Here is a 19,496-nt window from a genome sequence, read left to right as displayed (position 1 = left end):
TGGCACATGCATGATTTTTAGTGCGAGCTATCCCTTTAAAGCTTTAATATATTTTCGTCTGTTTATATTTACGTCTTGCAGTTGTCCTGCGTGTTTTTACTTTACGTATATTGCTCACTCGTGTGTTTGTTAGCCTGCACAAGCTGTACGGTATGAAAACGAGTGCGGTCAGACTTGCGCGGTAAAAGACTGCTCTCCCCACCCCATACCTTCCTCCGCCAACTATCTTAACATTCTGTCCTATTTGTTTCTAGAGTTTGCCTTCGGAAACTGATTCAGCAGTACCTCGATGTAATGTGCAATCCAGTGAAGTGTATTGATGAATCGATCACGGCCTCAGTGTTGTCTGTTGCGCTTCAAACTTGTACGCTAAGAATCAGGGTAAAACTATCGGCATTTTATTTTCTAAACTGTGTAGTTCATCGTGGAAATTACGGTGGTGAACAATTACAAAGTCGTGTCTTTTGAGTAGGCCGGGTACGCGGGTTCATTACCGGTCAGCAACGCAGGTGATGGGGCGCGCCGTAGTGGAGGGTTCCAGATGAATTTTGACCACCTCCGGATCTTTAACAGGCGTCGAAATCTCATACACACGGGCGTTTTTGCTTTTTGCCTGCATCAGAAAAGCAGCTGCCGCGGCCAGGAATCGAACCCACGCCCTCGTGCTCAGCAGCGCAATACCTTAGCCACTGAGCCACCAAGGCAAGTAAGACAAGTGTTTTTGACCTTTGGATTGTGGCATGAGCTTTTCGCTCTTATGTCATGTTTCTTAATGTAGCCAGATGTGGCGTTCACAAAATAAATTCGCATCACACATCGTTGGGCACAGCAGCAATACCCAAAAGCACTATGATGTTGGCCTTCCCTCGAAGAGAACCCCCCCCCCCCCCGCCGTCCTGCCGTGTTAGCAATGCTTTCCCTGTAATAACCCCCCCCCCACACACACACACACTTTAGGTTAATCTTTAACCTTGTCTCACAGCACCTGTTACAGATTGTGTTAGCCCAACTTTCCAAGCTCTGTTGTCCTTTCCTGCCATTCCGAGATCGCTGACTGATCGAGGACGCTCGTGTCCATAACCTTTACTCCTTGATCATTCTCTGCCCCAGCTTCTAAGTGCTGCCATCTTCTCTCCTATGAAATCGCATTACCCCCTCTCCCTACAGGTTACATCGATGAGCAGGGGATAGTTTCAACATTCGTTTGAACAACGGGACCGCTTAGCTCAGACGGTACATGGTACCACGTACAGTGGCACAAGCTGACCGGAAGAACACGCAGAACAGTTTCTGCTAGTCCCAAGTTTATTGTTATTTCTTTGAACCTTTACAAAAATTGACAAACCTCGGAACCACCTGCGAGATCTAAGAACTGAAGTTTCGTACTCCGCCAGCCGCATATTTTATTGTAACCCCTCAAAACGTTTGCCGATTTTTGCCTAGATTGTACTTTCAAATGTTGGGGTTTCACGCGCCGATGCTACTCCAGGGCTGTGAGTTGCGCCGGAGTGAACGGCTACCAATTACTTCAGAGCACCTGGGGATCGTGAACGTGCACCGATATGGCTACACACGGGCGTCTTCGTTTCTTGTCTGCATAAATAAATCGCACCGAAACAGTTCATTGAGAGATTCAAGCTCCGCAGCGCGTTGCCTTTGCCGTAGAGCCACCGCGGCGGGTCGAGCTCATTTACCTCGATGGTCCCAGTTTTTCGCACTCTCGTGCGCAGTGCGCACCCGTATGGGTATGGGATTTCGGCGCACGCGACCAAAGCTAAGCGGTCTTCCTTAAGCGTCTCCTACCTCACACGTCAAAGCCTAGGGGTTTCCTTGGTCCACAATGTCACATTTCATGTTTTTCGCACGCGCAAAAGTTTCTAGAACTTCTCCTTACAGATGCATAATACCAAAATATACATACAATGCACTGGTCAAACTCACTCACAAAAGCGGTTGCTAAAAGCGTCGCTCTCAAGCGTACTAGTGCAGGGGGCAAAAATATAACGCAGGTCGGTTAGTTTATTTTTTGTATCATATGCTTTGTCTCCTTGTAAATACCAAGTGTAGTGATTTGGCTGGCTGCTGTTCGGTGGGCCCAATGCACTTTGTTTATTGATTCCGGGCTCATTAGGTTCATGCGCAGTACTTCGCGTTGCCAGGATAGCGACACTTTGTTTTGAACCGATATAAGGAGGTAATAGAACTCGAGAAGCATGACCCTCCTGTTTGTGTGTTTCGTATTCTGGCCTCGGGCAATGGTTTAAAGGGGACATGAAGACAGAATACAGCTCACCCGAATCTGTTCCAGCAATAGACGTTCGCCTAACCGAGAAAACGCAAGAAATATTGAAAAACTTTCAAATTTCGCGCTATCGTGACGCGTTATCGGCAGTAGTGATGTAATAGAGGCCAGCACTAAGCACTAAAATCAGCGTGTCTAACTGCACGTTAGAATTCAAGTAAAACGTTCAATCGGGTCCAGAGGCCCCGCTACAATCGTCTAGCCCACTGGTTCTCAAGGGGGTCCAAGGGGGTCCGCGAGGGCATTTCGAGGGTCTGCGAAGCCTTCCCCGACGCTCTCCCGGAAGCCTCCCACCCCATTCATTTTGTCTTTTTGCTAAACCTCGCTGGAAATGCGAAAAGGTGGCTTCACTGCATGACCCGTACGTTTAATTTTCCCGCGTAGCCCATGTTTTAACTTTTTTTTTTGCAAGACATGAAAACGATGTGTAAAAGCCAGACACGCAAAAGGCTTGGTGACTCTTGGCTGCACGAGCGAATTGTTCGGCAATATTACGTGAACAAGGATAAAAGTTAGACATAATAGGCTGGCGGTGAATCAGAATGTTGGTGCAAATTGTTTGACATTATGACACAGTCAGCATTAGTTAGTCGGGGGGCACGGGAAAAGCAAGGCCGAGGTGTGGGAGGGGGGGGGGGGGGGTAGGTGTGATCGGTGTAAGAACCGCCCCCGAAATTTCCTAACCGCTGCATCTCCCCCACTTTCAGTCTTTTTCATATGTACACGCCGAATAATGCTAATGTGTAAAAGCGAAAATAAAAATGACAAGGATGAAAAGGGACTGAGACAATGTTTTGGACAGGCTCTCTTTCTTTTTCGTGTTTTTTATTTACCGGTAACATATACCCCCCCCCCCCCCCTCCCCAAATATTTCTGGCTACGCAACTCTCGTGAGGTCCCCCATCACTTTTGCAAGCCCGGAAGGGGTCCTCGGCCCGTTCATGGCTGAGAACCACTGGTCTACCCACGTGTTTAACGGTGGCTGTCGCCTGCGGCCGCCATTCCCACGAACAAGATTTTGTGACGTCACAGAGAAATTATCGGAAGGTGGTTGGAGAGTCGCCCTGCTTCAGTTGCCTCTTTCCTTCCACCAGATTTATTTGTCCGTTGAGTCTTCTTCTACTTTCATTGTCCCGTCTCTAGTTTCCCCATGGTGGTCCACCAGCTGTCAATTTTCCGCGTTGCAGCTGATTCACCCAACTCCACATCTACCTTTTATTTTGAGGTAGGATGTCTTCATTCCGAGATCGCTGACTGATCGAGGACGCTCGTGTCCATAACCTTTACTCCTTGATCATTCTCCGTTTTATGGCTCGTTGAGCTGACCTTTCCCTCTTAAGTTGCTCAGTAAGTCCCGAAGTTTCGGCGCGGCAAGAGATCACCGGAAGCACGCATTGGTTGTATTTTTTTAGTAAATGAAGGTTGCGTACTGTTTGCGGAATGCTCTTCAGCCCACAAGAATTTTACGTCTCATTTTCCTCTCGTTGTTTGGGTATGAGCTCACAACTTGCCGAAGATAGTTATTTATAACTCCCATTCTGAAAGGAGGCGCTTTGTGCATGTCTATTTAACATTTATTTGGTCTTAGTTAATCATACGACAGGAGGCTTTCTGGGTACAGTTCTCTGGAGCATTCTCTGCAGGTCGTCTCTCGTTTCACTAAACTTAGGCTGAACCTCAAGCTTCTCAGGTATTCTCTAGTCTTTTCTGAGTTTTTCCCAGCCAACCTCTCAATGCCCCCTCGAGGTATGTTGTAAATAAATTCGGTGAGATAGTGTCCTCGTGCCTGGCGCTTCTTATGGGGTACGTCCCAATCAGTCGTGAACGTGCCCGTAATTCTATCCTCCAAGATGAGTGCGTATACACTTTAAGGCGTGGTTAGGCTTTACCACAGCGCACGTGAGTAACCAATAATGCGGCGAACAAAGTAAATTAATCGAATAATGGCAAAGTACCTACCTATCAATCAACTGTGATTACGGTGCCACCGTAATCCTCCGCTTCGTATATTTCAAACGTGTTGCTTTTCAATGTCGCCCCCACAAGCCTACACATGCACCCGCCGTCTCTCTCTGGGACACCATCTCCAGTGCCCCCAGCATAGTTCTCCGGCCAAGTGCCGCCGTTGTGCCGCCCCTCTACCACCTGAACCTAGCACCCACGTACGTTCTCTGCCCTGGCGCATTCATTGCGAGGTGAACACACTCCCCTCACTTGACCCTAACTGCCCCTGCCTCCTCGCACAGCAACGCGCATGTGCTGAAGCTGCGTTTGAACGCTGCAGAGCTTCGCGCCGGGTGACGTGGGACACCCCCTCCTTTTCGTCTTCTAAACCTGAATCTGACTCACCGGTCACATCCCCATCGAACGTTTTTAGAGCGTTAATTTTGCCACAGGGCATAGATGAGGGGAATGAGTTGATGATGAGGAAAGGTGATTAGATGAACATGAAAATGTTCGCGTCGCGTGTAAAGTCTTGTACAAGCCACCGGGCCTAAATGCAATTAAACTGAAAGGACTGTCGGTTCCACCACCCGTTTCCTGCAATGCTACACCCTCACTTTCCTTAATTGAGCAGAGCCGTCACTCTGACCTCCGACTCGCTATGCTCGAACGCCAGCAGCGGGAACAGTGCATTTTCTAGGAATTGCAACATCAGATGTACTCTCTCACCGAAACACTTAAAACAATCACAACCTCTCTTACCTCACAACTTGCGCAGCTCAAATGAGCACCTTGCCACATTCACAACTACCTCTGCAACCCAACTCATGCCTTTGGTAGACTTAGTCGCAAGCACGTCCACTGCCCAGCACACTCGATTGGTTCAGCTCGCAACCTTCATTCTCAAACTTCTTACCGCGCTGAGTGCCCAATCAGGTTAACCCAAGTCAATTGCTTTCATTGCTGCTACTTTAAAAGAATCGCTCCCCCCGGCTAATAAAAAGGACCGTCCTTCTACATCTACCTTGACCTAGATGTCCAGTGGTGAGGACCTGGAGGTAGTGCACCGCGTTACCGCGTTACCGCGGGCACCGCGTTACCAGCAGCCGCCGCCCGCACCCCTGACGACGCAGCTGACACAGCAGATGCACGAAACGTCTGCGACTGACACCAGCGAGGGAGCGGCTTCGGCGCCTCCTGTAAAGTAGAAAGCATCTCTAAACGTTCTCGGTATCTGCTGTAGTGTGGCGCATCGAGTCGCCTTTGACTTGGATGACATAATAGGCCTCTCCTTAGCGCAACTCAGTTGTTTCCCAGACAGTTTCAGAAGCCTACCAGGCGTTGGCATTCACGTTTGGTAGTGTTATCAAAAAAAAATGCGCGACAAAATCTGGGTCACCGCTGAGAGGTTGACTGGTCTCTGTATGCTGCATATTGCATGTGACCTGATCGGCCGAGCGCAAATTCGGTCACCTGAAAAGCCATCCAGACATATAGCATTGAACTGACGTAGATGTTACCAGGAAGCTCGAATCGGACTCTCGATTCACGTCTTTCGAAACACACAAAGTTGTCTTTGTAGGCATGTTGAGCTTTTGTTGTTGAAAAAACGCGCCGTCTGCAAGGTTAACGATTGCTTGTTCAGGTTCGCCAAGTGCTGTGGACGGGTATTCTCCCGAGTCCCTCGCATTGAACGCCTTAAGCCGGTTCTACATGGCGTGAATTTCGCCTGCGAACTCGCAGGTTCGGTGCCACTTGGGCGAAAAAAGGGTCTATTGTTGCCGTGAAAAATGTTTTAAATGTTTGCAACAGTCCAACTTCTCCTGTGAACGCTGCTGGCATTTGGCAATTTTTCGGAGCAATGAAAGTAGAAAATTAGCAGTGGCTTAGCTCGGCAATGCCAGGACATACGTGCGTGAGCTAAGGTTCAGCAGAATAATGATAGGTTTCCTGGTTGTGCAGGATTAGCTGATTATCATGCTTACTGCTGCTAAAACGTTTTCCAATCTAATCCAATCCAATGCAAAAGAATCTAGCCGAGTACAGTCCATGTGTATGTGGAGCATGTGCAGCACTGCTCTCCAGGAGCCAAGTGAAACCGCTATCAAGGGGCTACAAGCGGCACTTGGCTACTGCGCAACGGAGGCGCACAGCTGGGCAGGCGCCGGCGCCATTGCCCCAGCCGCGGCTATGACGTCACTGCTCTGGAATGCACAGACTGGCAAATGTGCAGACCGAATTCTCTACACACCCGAACTCCAAAGGGATTGGATTTGCAATCTCATCCAATGCAATCCAATTTAATTCAATTCAATCCAAATCCAATCCAATACAATCCAAAGCCCCCCCCCCCCCCCCCCAAAAAAAAAAAAGAATCAGAAACACACCCAGGTGCATGCAAATATCTTGCTTCAAAACGGTGAATGAAGTACGTTTACAATGGAAGAAAAAGGCAAAAAAAATCATTCATGTGAGTGCGCAACTTGATAGAAGTCTGTCTTCAAGTGCCCTTGCCTGTTTTTATCCCGTCCAAGCGGCAATGGAGAGCGTACACCCACTAGCTCAAGCACACCGCCGCAGAGATAGAGAGAACTCCTCACTTTCTCGGTACGTCAACGTGAACCGACGCGAACTCACATGCTTACGCTGAGAAACGGCATTGGTCAGGAGAGCTGCTAAGTTCGCGAACAGGAAGTCTCGGAAGCAGACGATCATAAAATGTGCAAGCGAGTTGTCTGATCGTCTGCTAGATCATTTCGCTCATTCCTATGTGCATATTCTGATCGTCTGTTGCACCAATTGGCTCCTTCCTACCGTGAATCCCAAACTTGCGTTTCGCTTTGAATACCCCAGATAGCGCCGTCGTTCCAAGATCAACTTGCGCATACTCGCTCGTCCAAATCGGCCGCCATTTTCCCATAGGCGTAAATCGTGTTTATTGATTTTCAGAATGAATAGGTAAGTACCGTCGTCGTTCCCGGTGTCAAACAAAATAGACCACAAAATGCTACCTTCGCGTGAAGTTTGAGCGCGAACAGAGCGGCGGTTCGCTTAGGAAATGTTTTTAAAGTGTACCAAGTATCGTCGCACCACCCTGTATATCTTAGCGAATTTTGATAAGTGGCCTAAATTCCTTTTATCAGTCTGAATCCCTTTGGGCCGATCCAGTTTAGGTGTATAGGTTTAATATGGTGTGCAAATGCACCCTGCATACCAGATCTCTTGGATGGAGCCACATCACAAATCAGCACCCACGTGTATCTTCTACAGGGCGCAAATAGTGCCGGGCGTCTACCATTTAGAGTCGTATTGCACAAGATTCGGCAGGGCTAGGGCAGCCTTAGTCGAGAAATGCCAAGCCCTAATGACCTAAATGGGTGACCGGTAAGAAGCGCGAAGGCTCATGGGTACGTCGTCTGCTCCAGCAACCTCCGGTTCGAGATCTCGCCTGTCCTCCAGTACGCCGGTGGTTTTTACGCGCGTGTGTGCGTGTTATTTGTCACAGAGTGCTTACCTTTCAGAGAAGCCCCTAGTAGAATTATTCGTTGCTGTTAATTGAATGTGCGATGCGTGAGCGTTTGTTTTCTTCGGTGAAAACAGATAAACAACAAGCACACGCGTGCGTGAAAGCCGTCGGCGTACGGGAGGCCAGGAGAGCTCTTGAACCCGAAGTGGCGGAACTAGGCGGGAGCAATGTACCCATGAGCCTTTGCGCCTTATACCTGTCACCTATTCCGCTACGCGCTGAAAAGCGGTTTATTTTGAGCAGTCTGAGGCGAGCCTGACAAACACCGCAAAAGATGGCACTCACAACTTACGTCACGAGGACGTGTGCCACCCATTCAGCCCCTACCAGAGTCATTCAATGCTTTACATTGAAGGAATCTGCCCCAACCTATAAACCTCGCATTGGGGACAGTCAGACATGTCTCTGGACGGGGTCACCTAAAAATGCTTACGCATTAAAAGGCTGTAATTTTTCATCTCTTATATAAGTGTGTGTATTGGAAAATCATTGTGGCACGTTTGACCGCCGAGTCGACTTTTTAGCACACCGAATTCTTGGTATTTCCAGAGTCCTTCAAAGCATTGAAGGACTTTGGTATTTCTGAATAATTGTATGCACAGAGGAGCCTCGTCGATCTGAACCTGATATGGCAAAGTGAATGCAGTGCGTTCTAAACGGTGTTACCGTTTAATCGGCGACGGCAATTTTTGAAATGCCGGTTGAGAGATCCGGCAGGACTACTTTTCCATTGCAAACGAATGGCTTTACTAAGTAAGCTCCAAAGAGGTTTAATAGCGCATCAGCATTTCTGACAGTTCATGGCGTGGACACACAATGGTCACCATTGCTCCAACGGGTTCATCGACGCAGGAGACGGATTCAGAATGCAAACGTAAAGCAGAACGCTGACGATCGTTGGAATCAAACCGAAAGACAGCGTCTAAATGCACTAACGCTCATTTATTTATTTTATACCTCATTTAGAAGCGTTAATAGAAATATGATATCGTGAATTGTTTTTAAAGGCAAGTTTGTCGTCAGCCAGTATTGCAAATTTGGAACAGGAGGGATCTGAGAACGCTGCCCTGTGGTGCACGAGAAAAATTCATGATGCATGGCTTGTCTGTCGTTTGAATTTGGCGCATTACCAGATGTCTACCCCAACTTACGCCCCAAAAGTCTCCCGAACAGGGTCGAAATTGCCCTCTTTATACCACCGAGAGCGTGTTCGGTGTTCTGTGCACAAGATAGGAAAGCCAGCGATGACCAATATTTGATCACAGATGTGTTCGAATGCTGCAAATTGAATGAGAGAGGGGAGCGAAAGAGGCAAAAAGGGAGAGAGAGGGCTTCAGTTGTTCGTCGCGGAAAAGCGGTTGCCGGTGAAGAGGCTTTGTTTGCATGCACTTTCAGCTCGCGTACGGGTACGTTGCAAGTAAACGACAATTTCAGCGCCCGTGCGGTCCCGGGGTATATATAGCTCAGTGGTAGAGCATTCGACTGCAGATCGAGAGGTCCCCGGTTCAAACCTGGGTGCCCCCATCGGTGTACATTTTCATTTTTATTATTATTTCAACAGGCTTGTTATAGGAATAAAATCTAGGCTGAGTGGCTAACAGGATTTTAATCGAATGATGTCTTACAAGCAGCTCCGAACACTGGCTTCACCTTACAGCAGGCATAAGGTGACCGCTCGTGTTCTGTCGGTCGGTATCAATGGCGCGGGGCTTGACTCCATAGCGGCGGCCAAGCAAAGCCGGTGGGCAAGGGATTGTGGTATGGCCACTGTAGAAGTCAGCGCGCACATCACTTGACCTAGCTTGTGCACTCGATGGTGTGATCTTTGCTTTCCAAATGCAAGCTCAGTTTCACGTTCAGCTCGTTCGTCTGCACGTGCACACGCGCCCCACAATCAGTGCGCGCGCAAAATTACAACCAATACACAGTATACTCACAACACTGACATTTGTATGACCTTTCCGTTCTCTAAATCTTCACTACAATTAAATCGATGTCTCCTAATCTGAATAGTCTAAGACGTTTCCTTATGGTGGTAATTTTTCGTCCGGTTCCAATTTGATGACTTGATCACCCCACTGAACATTCCGAACATACTGAACTGCTGTGAACATTCAGTGTGCGCACAGGTGAGGGCTGCGCTTATACAGTAGACTCTCGATAAACGGAACTTCAAGGGACCGAAAAAATTTCTTTCGTTTAACAGGAGTTCCGTTTACTGAGATAGATGTGTGAAAGTGCAAATTTTTGTGCGTACACTCTTACCATTTCACGAAACTCTAAGCACTAGAAGGTGAATGTAGCTGATAGTTTTTCGAATGCGCGGTAAAAAACGGAGGTAGCCTGAAAGCAGTGAAGAGACGTCTTGGCGTGGGGAAAAATCTGATGTATGCACTTAAGGATGAGCAAGGCAATGTCATCACAAATAGGGATAAATTAGTCACAGTGGCCGAGGAATTCTATAGGGATCTGTACAGTAGCCGGGACATCCAGGATAATGCAGAACGAGACAGTAGTTCAGAGGAGATAGACATCCCACTAGTAACGACCGAAGAAGTAAGGAAGGCTTTGAAAGAAATGAAAGGGGGCAAAGCACCTGTTGAGGATCAGATAACAGCAGACCTCTTGAAGGATGGCGGAGAAATTGTACTTGAAAAACTGGCAAACCTGTATACGCAATGCCTAATGACCGCAATGGTACCGGAATCTTGGGAGAACGCGAACATCATCCTAATTCATAAGAAAGGTGAAATGAAGGACCTGAAAAATCACAGGCCGATCAGCTTACTGTCAGTCGTCTACAAGGTACTTACCAAGATAATCGCTAACCGAACTAAAGAACAAGCAGGGTTCCGTAAAGGTTATTCAACAATGGACCATATTCACACGATCAATGAGGTGATAGGGAAGTGCGCTGAGTACACTGAACCCCTATATATAGCCTCCATAGATTATGAGAAAGCATTTGACTCGGTCGAAACCCTAGCAGTCATTAAGGCATTACGGAACCAAGGAGTAGATGAGCATTATGTAAGAATACAAGAGGATATCTACAATGGGTCTACAGCTACCATCATCCTCCATAGGGAGAGCAGTAAAATACCTATAAGGAAGGGTGTCAGACAAGGAGACACAATCTCTCTAATGTTATTCACAGCATGTTTACAAGAAGTATTCAGAACGTTGGATTGGGAACAGGTGGGAGTAAGGGTTAATGGAGAATACCTCAGTAACCTAAGATTTGCTGATGACGTTGCCTTGCTAAGTAACTCGGGGGACGAATTGCAAAGAATGCTTTCCGCACTGGGCGAACAGAGTAGAACCGTGGGCCTGAAAATTAATATGAAGAAAACTAAAGTAATGATCAATAATCTCGGGACGGCACAGCGATTTGAGATAGGTGGCGAGGCAGTGGAAGTGGTAAGCGAATATATCTACTTAAGCCAAGTTGTGACCCCAGATCCCAACCATGAGGCAGAAATAATTAGAAGGATCAGAATGGGGTGGGGTGCATATGGCAGACATTCTCAGATAATGAATAGCAGCCTACCATTGTCGCTGAAGAAGAAAGTGTATGACAGCTGCATCTTGCCGGTACTCACCTAGGGGGCAGAAACTTGGAGGCTCACTAAGAGGGTTCAACTTAAATTGAGAACGACTCAGCGGGAAATGGAGCGGGAAATGATAGGCGTAACATCAAGCGACAAAATGAGAGCGGAGTGGGTCAGGGAGAAAACTGGTGTTAAAGAGATGTTAGTAGAAATTAAGAAGAAATGGACGTGGGCAGGGCATGAAATGCAAAGGCAAGATAACCGCTGGTCATTAAGGGTAACAGAGTGGATCCCTAGAGAAGGCAAGTGTTGCAGGGGGCGGCAGAAAGTTACATGGGCAGATGAGATCAAGAAGTTTGCGGGGATAAATGGGTCACAGTTGGCACAGGACCGAGGTAATTGGAGAATAATGGGAGAGGTCTTTGCCCTGTAGTGGGCGTAGATAGGCTGGTGATGATGATGATGATGATGAATACAAAACCAACCAACTTACAGGCTACTGTTCCGTTTAAGCGGCTATTCCGTTTAAGTGATTTCCGTTTATCGAGATATCTACTGTACCTCTAATTCGCCCCATCTTATTCGCCCATTGTCCCCTTCACTGTAAGGAAAACGTTTCGCTTGGGGAGTGTGAGGTATGTAAGAGTAGGTAAAGGAGCTCAGAAAGTGAGTTCTAGGCTTACAGGTGAGTACTAGGCTTATAGTCAGCATTAAAACATCGCTGATATGATGATTTATGATCGCTATTGGTTTCCCCTTTGTAGAGGGGTTATGACATGTCATCTTATCAAAAAGGACTAATATTACCATGTTTTACACTCTTGGTTTAATACTAGCGCTGCTTAGGGCAGGCACAAAAAGCTTATTAGGCACAAAATACTTTTTTTTCTGTTACAGGTGGTAACTGTCCTAGGCAATATTCCCCTCTCTGCTTTTCGTCCACCAGCATTCTAATCTTTTTTTCGTCCCCTCGACAGCCTTGAAGTTAACTTCCTGTGTGCGATCTTTAACTCCTAGTGCTTCTGGACGCCGAATATTTCTCTCATGTAGATTTGAATAAATACCCTCACATTCTTACACCATGTGCCGCATAGTTTTTCTTTTCCGCAGACCACGCACACCCCATCATTTTGTGAATACTTCCCCACAAAGCACTTAGTTCGCAAGCACCTTCTCTAGCCTCAAAAAGCAAAGCACTGCCGTGGGAATTATCGTAGAAATTTTCCTTTCTGATGTTCAATTTCTTAGCCCTGTACATCTCTAACGGCGTTTTAGCTTCCATTTTTTCTCTCCATTTATTCTTTTCAATCTGCCTTGACTCTTTTTTGGTTATCTTGGCTGTTTGGGATTCTGCACTCTTCTTACCGTATTTCATCGTTAGCCTTCTAGTCTTCCTTAACCACTGCGTGTCCACGCTTTTCAAGTATAGGTACCTAAAAACCTTAACTGCCCACCTTCGTTGATACATTGCTCTCAAACTCATTTCACAACATATTTTACTCTATGCTTCTCGAACTTCAAACGACGCCCAGACCATATCTCCCTGTACTGCTTCGTTAGTTGTTTTTGCATGCACGCCCATGGCCAGACGTCCTACCGTTCTCTGGTTCACTTCAAGCCCTGATAGAATGTCTGATTTTAAGCAGAGTACAGCATTCGCAAATGTGTGACCCGGAACTATCACTCCTTTCTACATTCCTCTCGCTACTTCATATTTGTTATACCATCACAGAAATCTATGCTTCATTATAGCTGCGTTTCGTTAACCTTACGTTGCTCCTCGTGAGTTCTTAAGTAGTTATTCCCTTCGTTTATCCACACTCCAAAATATTTATATTCCTTCACTCAAGGTAATTCGCATTGCTGGGTAGACACTGCGTCAGTGGTAGCGTCATTGAAAACCATTATTCCTGATTTTTCTGCACTAAAATGAAACCTGAGGTCGGTGGCTTCCTGGCCGCAAATATTTACTAGCCGTTGCATATCGGTCTGGTTATCAACTAAAAAAAGAATGTCGTCTGTGTATATCATTCCCGGAATACGTTGTTGTACCACTTCGCCTTGAAGCATATGGGTTAGGCTGAACCGTACTTGACTTTATTACAGTTTTTTTTTCTAACCCTGCCATGTAAAGCATGAACAGTATTGGGCTCAACGGGCATCCCTGTTTCAGTCCCCGGTGGATGTTGACCTGCTGGGTGCATTTCTGTCCTTCCCATATAAGGTGCACTCTATTGTCTTTATTGATTGCTATAAGGAACTGTATTGACTCGTCATCTAATTCCTGGAGGTTCCGCATTCTCCACAGCCGTTCCCTGCTTACGTTGTCATATGCAACATAAGTGTTGGAAGTGTTGGAAGCTTTGGAAGCCCCCCAAAGCTATGTATGTTGCCTCATTGCGCCTACCCAAGGCAGTGCATGCTTCAAGGGGCAAGTAAACGGAGTGGCGGTGACGAGCGACGCCGAAATCGTAACTGAATGTGGGCAGAAAACGGATAGTGTGGGCTAGCGTAGCTAATTTAGTGGCTGTAGTGGGGGGCGGTGGCGGGAAGCGGTATGAAGCGTTATAACAAGCCGCTGGGACCCTCGCTCGCTTTTTGCCGGCCAGAAGCAGCCCACAAGCAAGCGGCAGCGGCGATACAGTGAACTGTAACGACTGGCGACGAGTGACGACGACCGAGGACATTTGCGGCAGTGTATTAATTTTTTTTTCGCTTGTCGCTGTCACCCAGTACTCTGCTGTTGCACATTTTGAGTTACGTTTTCGGAGTCGCTTGTCGCTTTCACTGCATGTGGTCACCCCTTCATCTTAAGAAACTCGCCGCTAACGCGAGCACATGTGTTAAGTGCTAATCACGCTGTTATTTAGACATATATATCTGTGATAGCCATTGAATGCCAGAAAGGGACATCCTGAAAACGGAAAAGCATACCGAAAACAGAACTAACAAGCACTTCAGAGCCGAAAAGCCTAATCCGTAGCCCTTTGCACTATCCGCTTGCTGCCAATCCGATTCCCACAGTACCCACAATTCCCATGGCGGCGTGCGATCGACACTTTCCACTCTAGGTGATATTGAGGAACTCTATGGTACGGCGTACCTTATTGGCCATCTGGCTAATGGCGCCGGTCCTCTTCCTCCCGTCCGCGTACGGGCGCCGTGGCGCCTCCTTCTTTCCGACCAGCACCACGATTCGGATGACCAACGGGACAGGTCTGGTGCTCTTGTGCAGCCGCCATATGGTCAGGCGATGCTGCAGGCACAAGGATGAAAAGGACGCAAAGAAGGCTGCTAGCAATCCGCTGTGTTCGGGTGGCCAACAGCCTTTCCCTTCCCATCGACAAGCCCTTTCTCTTTCCACGTGCCCCTTCCTTAGTCGTAAACACACACACTGCAACCTGGGCTGACGTATCAAATCATTGCGTGCCGCTATATTTTATTGATCCAAACTGCAAATTCGAAGGGCCCAATTATCTAAAACGAAAGGCCGTCATTTTGAAACGAGGTAGCACTATGCAAATGCGTGGTTTCTCTCGTTGGGGCCGCTTTGAGGGCCGGAGGTACAGCAAAAAACTCTTAGGGGAGCGTTGTAACAAGCACTGTAGCACTGCAGCAATGCAAAAGCGACACGCAGTATTGCGCGTCCCTTTGCGCCCTTGCCACAGTGCTCCCAAGAGGTTTTTGCTCTTCCTCCGGCCATCAAAGCGGCGCCCCAACCAGAGAACACACGCATTTTGCATAGCGCTACCCTATCGTTTCAGAACGACGGCCTCTCGTTTAAGACCCAATTAAACACCTAGAGTCTGCAAGCGGGAAGAAGCAATTCTACATCGCATGCGGTTGAATGTCGCATGCACGCGCAACTTCCTCGTTTTAAGATGAAACGGACTTCGTCGCCACTCTGCCCACAGTGAGATGTGCAGAAAACCTGCAGCACCTCCTCGGTGAATGTGCTCGATTTAGTGCCCGAAAAGTGTCCCTCGCTGCCTCTTTCCACGAACACTCAACTGAACTACGTCTTAGGTCCGTGGGCATGTCCCAAACGTGCTTAGCGGGCTACAAAAGCTCTGATCGCGTACCTGCAACCCACAGGCCTAGACCAATAACTGAACGCCTCTGTGCGCATCAACTTCTTCAACATCATCACCATCTTCTTTATCACATCATTATCTGGCGTAGCAAGTTCGTCATTTCCGTCTCTCTCTCCCTCTCTCGTAGGCGACCGCCCACCCGCCGCGGTGTCTGCACGGCTGTGCTACTGAGCCCAAGGACATCAATTCCATCCCGGCTGCGGTGGAGAAGCTTGTGGTGACCCACCAGTTACGCTGTGGCTGTAACTTGTTTGTGTGGTTGGTGGCCGCCGACAGTATACCGTGCTATACCGTACTATCGTATCGTATTGTATTGTATTGTATTGTATCGTATCGTATTGTATTGTATCCTACCGTATCATATTGTATTGTATATATTGTATCCTTTCATATTGTACTGTACACTTTAAAAAATATATACTCCCTAGAGGTTCTAAATCACCTGTCCTCTAGTGGTCTTCCTTGGTGTTTTTAGGCGATAGAAAGGTTGTATTTAGGTAGTGCTAAAAAACGTTTGGGAGAATTAGAGATCAAAATGGTGAATTTTTTACTTCTACGAGGGCGTTTTTAAGTGATGTTTATGGAATTTTTAGGCGGTTGAGTAGTCTATTTTGGCTCCCTGGCGAAGTACTTATGTTATTTTAGGGGCGTTTTTAGGAGGTTCAAGGGAAGCATTTATTTCTTTTGAATAGAGTTTTACGAAAGCTTGAGTTTTGTAGGCCTCGCGCGGGGAGGTTTTAGGAGGTTCAAGGGAAGCATTTATTTCTTTTGAAAGGACTTTGGAAAGGAGTTTGCGGGGTTTGTAGGCCTTCCGAAAAAAGTTTTTTCAAGACCACAAGGGAGAATTTCTAGTTCCCTGCGGGAGTATTGATTGTACATGGTTTTTCTCGTTTTCAGGTTTATTTCAAACGAACTGTCGCATACAAGTTTACAGGGTACATGGTGTACACAAGGAGGTTCCGGAGTAAAAACTTAGGCCGACCTCCTATATGAAAGCACAAATGGTACATTGCTAAATAACAGGCCAGCTAGGAATGAAGGAAAGCAATACAATTTTAGTTGAACAAAACGTAGAAACAATATTTGTCGCGCAACAGCTGATCGGTGACCGGTGACAACGTACTCTTCGTGTCACCCAGCTGTGTCCGCTGCGCTTCTCCACCGAAAGGTTTCACGCAACCCGCCTCAGCTGCTGGCGGTTCGACTAACCTAACGCGAGAGTTTTCGGTCGGTTCGCAGTTCGAGCTACGTTGCTCGGCGTCCTTTCGCGTCTCGCTCGCTGGGGAAGAGTGAAGTTCCTGCGAGAGCTTCCCCGCTTGCGAACTGGTAAGTGCCTTGCCCTGGCCACTGCTCGCGGACTGTGCGCGCGTTTCGAAATCTTTATTTCGAAGCGGCTTCTCTGCCTCCGCGCCGTTCTCGCTCTCTTGGCTCGCTTCTCTGTCCAAGAATACGAGTGCGGTCGCTTCGCCTTTGCCCTGCGACGCTCCGTCTTCCGGCTCTGACCTCTCAACAACGAACGGCGGCCGTTGGTCCTGACTTCTCAGCCCGCTCGCCTGAAACGTTGGACAAGTCACGCTAGGCGCCGGCGAACCCTGCCGCAGCTCCGACTCTAGCCTCATCAGCTCGAGCTGCCTTTCGGCTTCCCGTTTCTGCCTTTTGGCTTCCCATTTCTGCCTTTTGGCTTCCCGTTCCTGCCTTTTGGCTTCCCGTTCCTGCCATTCGGCTTCTGCGCGCTCACGGCGCTCTTTCTCTTCGGCTTCCTCGCGCTCCCGGCGCTCTTTGGCTTCCTCGCGCTCCCGGCGCTCTTTAGCCTCCTCGCGCTCACGGCGCTCTTTGATATCATCCCTGGCCTCATTGACTTCCTCAGCCGTTACCTTCGCCTCCCGCATGATCTCAAGGATCGCACGCTACCGTTTCGCACGGCCTAAGTCAAGGCCCAGCTCCTCGCAAATTTCGATGAGTTCCTTCACTTTAAGGTCCTCCATCGTTTGTACTGGCCTCTTGCTGCTTACCCACGTTAGAATTCCCTTGCCGCTCCTATACTATCGAACTACTAGTAAGGCACGCGCAAGTAATTCTCTACGCTCCTTTGTTTACCTCTCGGCACTAGCTTTGGTTTCAACGCACTTCCTCTAGGCTTGAAACACTCAAAGCTATACACAGTGCTTCACACAGCCCTTCTATAAACTACCATAACCTGTGCTAGAGAAGTCTGGTGAACTGAGAGAAAACGTCGAGCGCTTACCACACTAGGTAGTAGGCGTTGCCAGTCGATCCCGCAGCTGCCATCCACTGTTGGGAATGAGCATCCCAGCGCTGCTCCCAGGTTGTGACTCGCCTTCCTGCTTGTTACCGATGTAGGGAATCAGCCATCCCGACGCTGTCACCGCTGTTGGGACTGGGCCCTCTCACCGCAGCCTCCACTGTTGCGACTGGCCATCCGAGCGCAGTCAGCGGTGTAGCGACGTTGCCTTGCTCCGTCCGCTATCGACGCGGCGCAGAGCAGAGCGAAGAAGTTCTCGAGCCGACGAAGAGTTGAAGTAACATTTATATACAGTATGTATAGGGTAAGCAAACGCTACATGACTCGCACAAAGGCGACAGCACCCTTTCACTCGGTGCTTCCGAAGAGACTGGTGCCGGAGAGAAGCCGCCGAGGAATGCCGACGATGAGAGCCTCCGGGCTTCTTTTATAGCCTGGGAAGTTCGTTGTGGCCCCAAAAAGTTCGAAAAGCTCCAATCAGGGCTCTCACTGCCTGAAGTTTGAATTCCGACGAATGGTAGGGAAGCGGTGAGTCAGCTGCGCCGCCAGGAAAGGGAGGGCGATGCCCCCGCCGTCTCCGTCACCTCGCCTCCGGGCGTAGCGACATGCCCTTGTTTGGTCGTTCTCAGATGCGGGATTCGGCCGCGCCGCAGCGTTCTGAGATGCGGGATTCGGCCGCGCCGCACCGACGAAAGGGAGAGGCGTGACTCAGCCTCGCTGTCGGCGCGTCGCCTCGAGCAACGCATTTGGGCCAGGCGCTCTGGCACAACAACCCGCGCCTGAATGCAAGGGAAACAATAGCTTAGTATTCTCTGTTTCTTGTTGAACGCCCTTCGCTTCGCAAAACAGCGCCAACCATCAGCACTAACGAGTTGCGCCTTCCGGCCACGTACTTTCGATGCTCGTTTGAGAAATTGCTTTTCGCTGCTGTTCCGGGTAAACAGACACTCGCAAAGAAATAGAGACGAGGGAGCCGAAGGGAGCGAGAAGAGCGTGATCTTATCGAACCCTCGCTTCTCAATTTAGATGCCATCAGGCGAAAATACAACTCTTTGAAAATCGATGCGCTTGAACCCTCCGTATACGGGAGAATTTCTACGTCCATGTATTTACTGGAGAAAGACGTACCGTTTTTGTCTTGTCAACGTCGTTTCCTCTACTAATACCGGGAAGTATTTGTTATTCGTTTATAGAAGTATTATCTGCATTAGCTGTTCCCCTCGTAAGAGTTGAAATTGACGCGTGCAAGTGGCAAAATGCTTCTATTCTGTGTTCTTAGTTACTACCGCTTCTCGGGCTTAACACAGAAGTGGCCCAATTGTGTCAGCATACAAAGACGGGGTTCATTTGGGCTGAACTCAGGCCTGCATCTGCAAGTCTACGGAGCCAAGCAAGTGATTTCAAACGCAGGAGAAATCTGTATCACACAATTTTTCCGCAAAAAAAAATGTCAATGAAGAATGACAAAACACGATTGATAAAGTGTCACCGACCTTGGAAAGTTTTGCTAGAAACTGACGCTAAGCACAGCCGCATATCCAACTATGTCTAATCTTTTCCGGTCTGAGTATATCGTCCAACCGTTCCGTCAGAGAGTTTTCGTGTGCACCCTCTCACAAAAAAGCCAGCGTAGAAATTTTGAAGAGGCTGCAATCTACACGCAGAAGATTCAGCGCAAACAAGGCGCCAAGACGTAAATCTGTTAGGCTTAATATTTTAACATATAAATTACCCGCTTTAACCCAACTACCAATGTATAACCCAGTTTTAATATTTCCTAGACAGGCAGCAATAGGCCCAACGTTTTTATCGCCTA

At 48.2% G+C, this 19,496-nt stretch overlaps 1 long non-coding RNA gene across 1 annotated transcript; it reads right to left on the bottom strand.

The window, feature by feature from the left end:
- Window positions 1-9,422: 9,422 nt before the first annotated feature.
- LOC144173812 (uncharacterized) lies at window positions 9,423-17,306 on the bottom strand. Its single transcript, XR_013323390.1, has 3 exons — window positions 17,292-17,306; window positions 14,427-14,579; window positions 9,423-9,641 (listed from the first exon to the last, which is right to left on the bottom strand). It is a non-coding gene; the product is annotated as an uncharacterized LOC144173812 (long non-coding RNA).
- Between the last annotated feature and the right edge of the window lie 2,190 nt (window positions 17,307-19,496).

This window comes from Haemaphysalis longicornis, unplaced genomic scaffold, assembly GCF_048455015.1.
Source record: "Haemaphysalis longicornis isolate Haplotype H1 unplaced genomic scaffold, Haemaphysalis longicornis Haplotype H1 scaffold_3, whole genome shotgun sequence".
Classification (NCBI taxonomy): Eukaryota; Metazoa; Arthropoda; class Arachnida; order Ixodida; family Ixodidae; genus Haemaphysalis; species Haemaphysalis longicornis.
Note: the sequence above shows the minus strand (reverse complement) of the source record. Positions and strands in the feature narration are given on the sequence as shown.